Raw genomic sequence first — 6,509 nt, forward strand, 5'->3', positions numbered from 1 at the left:
TTCTCAGCCTAGAAGTTACATCCAATCCAGAAGTCAAGTGACCCAAATTCATTTCCTGGCCATGGTGAGCAAGTCATTAAGTGTCCCCTTTGCTTTTACTTCCTCATCAGTAGAATGGCCCAGTGCACATGATGCCTCCATTTAGAACTCTGTGACATGAAATCTTTAGAAGAAAAGTGCCATTCAGACTCAACTAATATCTACTGGGATATCTACCCTGAACTGGGCACTCTGTTATATATTTTACTTATATTTTTCCATTTAATCCTCACAGTAGCCCACTTAGGTAGATAGACATTATTAGCTACAACCTAAGATTAAAAAAAACACACACACACACAAAACAAAACGAAACAAAAACCATGAGGGCCAGACAAGGTCAATTACTCTTCTCAGTACAACTAGCCCTAGGCGAATCCAGGAATCAAATTCCAATCTGGTGCTCTTTCCTTCTTACTATTTCTACTTCTATGTTTTTATAGTCAAGATAGTATTACAGTAATAAGAATTTCCAGGGGCACCTGGGTGGCTCAGTCGGTCAAGCTTCCTACTCTTGACTTCAGCTCAGGTCATGATCTCACAGTTGTGGGATTGAGCCCTATGTCAGGCTCTGTGCTGGGCATGAAGGCTGCTTGAGATTCTCTGTCCTCACAAGCGCCTCCCCCACTTGTACACTCGCTCTCTCTCTCGCTCTCTCTCTCTCTAAAAAATAAAAATAAAAATAAAGATTTCTCAGAATGAAATTTTTAGGAACCACCAATAAATTGTATTAGAGAAAGCAAAGGAGACTGCAAAACTCATTTGCAAAGTTTGGGTCTGAACCAGGCTTTTGAGCACTTACAGGCCAAGGTCAAATACATAGATATTGGGGAGGCAAATATATATACCTATAACCTGGAAAGGAGAAAACTCCAGAGTCCTTTCTGAAAGAAACAAGGAATTTATGAATTTAGGATTGAGGAAGAATAGAGATACAGGAGAAGGAAATATATGGCTGGCAGTGGAAGACTCAGAAACGACTGAGACTGAGTCAAAGACTCAGAAAAGACTTAGGAACAGCTGAATTCCTGGGAGAGACATTCTTAGCTAATATCCGGCAGGTGAGCAAGCGTACCACCTGCTAGAAACCGCACAGCCCCGGATCCCTCGCAATGTATTTATAGCTGCTCCGTCACTAAGGCGCCAACACTTGATCTGTTCTTTCCAAAATAGGTTTTAAAAAATTCAGAAGGAAAAAGGCAAGAGCCCTGTAAACAACGTCTCTGCACCCAGTTGTAAACACTGCCGCCACAGAGGATCGCGGCCAGTGGCGTGCAAAGAGTGAACAGACTTGCAGTCTGAGGAGAGCGAGGTCTTGAGGGTGGGGGCTGCAGAAAGGAGGAGCGGCTTCTTTCGGCTTCCTGGCTATGGCAACCTGAGGAGGAGAAACCACAGCTGACCCACCTGTTTGGAAGGACAACACGGTGAGCGAATTTCCTCGATGGCTATTTAATGCTGACCCTGTGCCATGGTCCAGAAAGGCGTGTGGCCAAAAGAAGGAAGCAAGGCTTGGGGCACCTGGGTGGCTCAGTCAGTCATGATCTTGAGGTTTGTGAGTTCGAGCCCCGCGTCGGGCTCTGTGCTGACAGCTCAGATCCTGGAGCCTGCTTCTGATTCTGTGTCTCCCTCTCTCTGCCCCTCCCCAGCTTGTGCTGTCTCTATCACTACAAAAAACAAAGAAAAAGAAAAAGGAAGCAAAGCACCTGGAGTCCTCATTTTGTGAGGCTCTCAGGTGCTTTTCAACTCCTTCCTAGGAGAAAGAAGTTCTGTCTGAGAGAGACTAGTCTATGGGAGGTAGAGGTTTTATCAGAGAAGACCCAAAGTCTTAATTAATGATTGATAACACCTAGATTGGAGTCACCACAGAATTACTGTGCCACAATCTCTCATCCAAGATCCAGAAAAAAGGCTGTGAAAATAAAAGGTACTTTTTCATGCCTCATTTGACAAGCAGCACCTGATTCATCTCCTTCAGATGACAAAGCCCGACCTGGGTCTATGAGAGGGTTTTGTGGGTGCTGCCCCAAGCCCCTAGGTGATTATGAAATAATTAGCATATGCCCCATACTGTCTTTCCAAAATCTGACAAATGGTGGATTCCAAGAACACCTAGCTCCAAGTATTTCGGTAATGGATTGAGGACCTGTACTGATACGTCTTTATGTGTTCTTTTTTTTTTCCTTCTTTTGTTCTAAATGCAGATCAATCTATGTCTTACACGTATAACCAACTAATGAACAGTATCATAATAAGCAGCTATATGTTCCCAGGTATGGTAGCTTGCAAGGTCAACTTGAGGAAGAGCCCCTCTGCACGGGGTGAGTGTCCCACACCACCCCGGCTGGGAGGGAACTGCCAGAATTATCTGTATAGTACCTATGACAGCCTCACAGGGAAATCTTACCTGAGAAGCTTTAAAAAAAAAAAAAAAAAATAGTGCCCTGAAGAAGGAAACGTTAGATAAGGAGAGAGGGAGGCAAACCATTAGAGACTCTTAAATCCGGAGAACAAACTGAGGGTTGCTGGGGGAGGCAGGTGGGCATGGGCTAAATGGGTGACGGGGATTAAGAGGAGGGCATGTTGTTGGGATGAGCACTGGGTTTTATAGGTAGGTGGTGAATCACTGGGTTCTACTCCTGAAATCATTATGACACTATAAATTAACTAACTTGGATTTAAATAACATTTAAAAATTAAAAACAAAACAAAACAAAACAAAACAAAAAAAACCACTGCCCTAAAACTGATCCACCTCAGTGGCAAGTAACAACCTTACCTCTGTCAATTCTCACAGTTTAATTTTTAATTTTTCTGTCTCACACGTTACAGCTTTCATTCAAATCCTGGTGAGCTTTACAAACTCAGCACCAAGCGTGCCTGCACAATGCCAAATTCTGAAAATTTTTATCAGTGAAAAGCATACTGAAAACAACCCCAAAACGCAGTGTATGCTGCTAATCCCCCTGTTCTGTTTCATGTTTGGTGGAACTGTTTTATTTCAAATACCCTGTGAAAGGATAGGCACTTGACAGTCACTTCTTCTGGATGAGTCTGGAAGATAACAAACTGAGCCGTCTGCTTAGAAAAGACACTTCCAAAGAGCTGCTCAAACCCGTAGATGGAGCTTCTGGATCACAACAGGCTCTGCTGTTTTTTAAGGATCTGATAATCAAATATTTTCTTATCCTATACACCAATCTAATTTGTTCTAAATTTAACAGTCTTTAGTGGAGTGTGGATGACAAATATCCGTACTCAAGAAACTACACCTTATAAATGTTAGATCTCGTCTCCCATGTGTATTTAGCCATCAAATTAAAGGGTCATCTGCTTGGACGTTTTGAAATCCAGAATAGATCAGGAATAATGTCTGCTCCAGACTGCTGCTGTTTAAACGAACGTTTTTAGTCCAGAGTGTTGTCACTTTTGTCAGAATGCCCGATTTGTAGACTTTGTGGGGGGTGGGGGGGACACACATGGGTGGCTCAGTCTTTAAGCATCTGACTTCAGCTCAGGTTGTGATCTCATGCTTCCTGAGTTCGAGTCCCACATGGAAGAACTCATGCCCCAATCTAGGTGAGCCCCACTTCTGTCTCCCTCTCTCTCTCTCTCTCTCTCTGCCCCTCACTCGCACCCTCTCTCTCTCAAAAAAAAAAAAATCTTGTGTGTTTATCGATTATAGCTAAAAACAACAAAAATTGCACATGTATACACACACAATGAGAGAGGAAGCAACTTAAAATGAAAATAGGGGCACCAGGGAGGCTCAGTCAGTTGAGCGTATGACTCTTGGTTTCAGTTCAGGTCATGATCTCCAAGTGTCATGGGTTTGAGCCCCCCATCAGGCTCTGCACTTACAACGCGGAACCTGCTTGGGACTCTCTGTCTTTCCCTCTCTGCCCCTCCCCTGCTCATGCGCTGTCTCTTTCAAAATAAATAAATAAACTTTAACAAAAAATGTTTTAAAAAAATAAAGTGAAAATACAATAGAAAAACAGTAGTTGCTTCTTGTCACACCAGAAAGAGAAAGAAAGACATAATTGCCTACATTTACAAAAGAAGCAAATAGTAAGGAGGAAGAGTTATTCAGGGTCTAATAACCAGGAATTACAACCAAGATTCATGGGAACAAAATATTTATGCTGTGTGGCAGAGTTGGCTTGTGGCCACAAACTATTTCTTCTTCCTCAGTGAAAAAAGAATCCTGATTTTACTTGGGCAGCCATGAACTCAACCAACTTGCAGCTAGGTTTGGCAAGTGCTTAAGTTCTGATCAATCACCTATAAGCAAAGTGCTGAATGGAAGTGGACCTTCGGGTGGGGAAGGGGTGAGAGGAAGGGAAGAGCTGAAGGCTGCCCTCAAAAGTCTGCCTCAGCTTAAAGGCAGTTCTTTGCAGCCTTCTCCCTTCTGGAAAAGGGAGCTCCAGAGCCAACTCGGACCATGGGTTAAGAATGGAACGTGCCCCGATGATGTAAAGCAAAAAGGTAAGAACTAAATCCCTAATAACTTCGTGGCACTGCCGTGTTTACTTAGACCAGCTATCTCTGGACTTCCACATAAGAGAATCAACTCTTGTGCATTTATTGTCATTTGTTTTGTTGTTGTTGTTGTTGTTGTTGTTATGTTCAGCTCTGTCAAAAACCTAACTGATTGAGATTGGCGGCTGGAGACAATAAATCAACGGCAGGGTCCACTCAGTGTGACAGAGCAGCACAGGCATCACTTAGGGGCTTGTTAGAAAAGCAAAGTCTAGGGGCACCTGGGTGGCTCAGTCAGTTAAACATCCGACTTCGGCTCAGGTCATGATCTTGCAGTTGCTGAGTTCAAGCCCCACATTGGGCTCTATGCTGACAGCTCACAGCCTGGAGCCTGCTTTGGATCCTGTCTTCCTCTCTCTCTGCCCCTCCCCTACTTGTGCTCTCTCTAAAATGAATAAATGTTTAAAAAAAAATTCTTTTTTTAAAGAAAGAGAAGCAGTCTCAGCTCCCCGCCACCCCCCCCCCCCCCGCCACGCCCAGGCCTCCTGAATCAGAGTCCACATTTTAACAAGATCCCCCCCGGGTGACTTCTGTGCACAGTTGGAAAGTTTCAGTGGCACTAACATAGAGTAAGTGCTCTTTGAAAAGCCAGACCAAACATCATGGATTTGAATGAACTGCTGGGCCATGTTCTTATTACCTAGATTTATATCCTGAAAAAATGACACTGAAAAATATGCCCTGATTTTGAATTCAGACATCAAACTGCTTTCAAATGATAAGTTTCTGTTTTCAAATGATAAGTTTCTCAAATGCACTAAAGAAAAACAAATATAAAGGGGCGCCTGGGTGGCGCAGTCGGTTAAGCGTCCGACTTCAGCCAGGTCACAATCTCGCGGTCCGGGAGTTCGAGCCCCGCGTCGGGCTCTGGGCTGATGGCTCGGAGCCTGGAGCCTGTTTCTGATTCTGTGTCTCCCTCTCTCTCTGCCCCTCCCCCATTCATGCTCTGTCTCTCTCTGTCCCAAAAATAAATTAAAAATGTTGAAAAAAAAATTAAAAAAAAAAAAACAAAAAAAAAACAGTATGTCTTCAATAACCATTTAAAAAAAAAAAAAAAAGAAAAACAAATATAAAGGTTACAAAAAGTAAACACCTAAATTTGGGCTTTTTAAGAATATAATTCATAATAAGGTAGAGTCATGTACACATAATGATCAAGCTGCCGAAATTCAGAAACAGGAACTCTTTTGGCCATGTATTACACTCAAGTTTTTTTATTCTCAATTTTAAGTTACTAACCACCATTTCTCTGACAAGTTTGGTTATGTCCTAGCTGCCCAACTGAAAATTTGTTTAGCTGTGCAGCATTTGAACCTGAAAATTATACTTTCAACATATACATTCAGTGTGGAAAATTTCTCCTCCACTCACCAAAATGACTCCCAGTAAGTGCAATTCTTTATTTATTTTAAAATTTTTTTCCAGTTTTATTTATTTTTGAGAGAGAGCATGAGATGGGGAGAGGCAGAGAGGGAGACACAGAACCCGAAGCAGGCTCCAGGCTCCAAGCTGTCAGCACAGAGCCCGACGCGGGACTCAAACTCACGGACCGTGAGATCATGACCTGAGCTGAAGTCCAAGGCCCAACCGACTTGAGCCACCCAGGCACCCCTGTAAGCCCAGTTCTTTAAATGAGCGAGACGTTTTGAATCAGTAAGTCCAGGGAATTTTCAAATACTTTTTTAAAGCAGTATTTTAGATAAAATTTATATACAATAAAATGTCCAGATCTTAACTATACTACTGGATGAGTTTCACAGTCATATTCATCCATGTCACCACCACCCCAGTCAAGATATACGACATTCCCGTCACCCCAGAAAGTTCCCTTGAGCTGCTGTGCAGGCCTTCCCTGCCTCCACCTTCCACGCAGGGGTCAGCCTCTGTACGCTGGGGTTCTTGCTCTTAGTGGCCAGAAAATAGAGCCAAGA

The sequence above is a fragment of the Prionailurus bengalensis genome, chromosome B4, assembly GCF_016509475.1.
Source record: "Prionailurus bengalensis isolate Pbe53 chromosome B4, Fcat_Pben_1.1_paternal_pri, whole genome shotgun sequence".
In the NCBI taxonomy this organism is placed as follows: domain Eukaryota; kingdom Metazoa; phylum Chordata; class Mammalia; order Carnivora; family Felidae; genus Prionailurus; species Prionailurus bengalensis.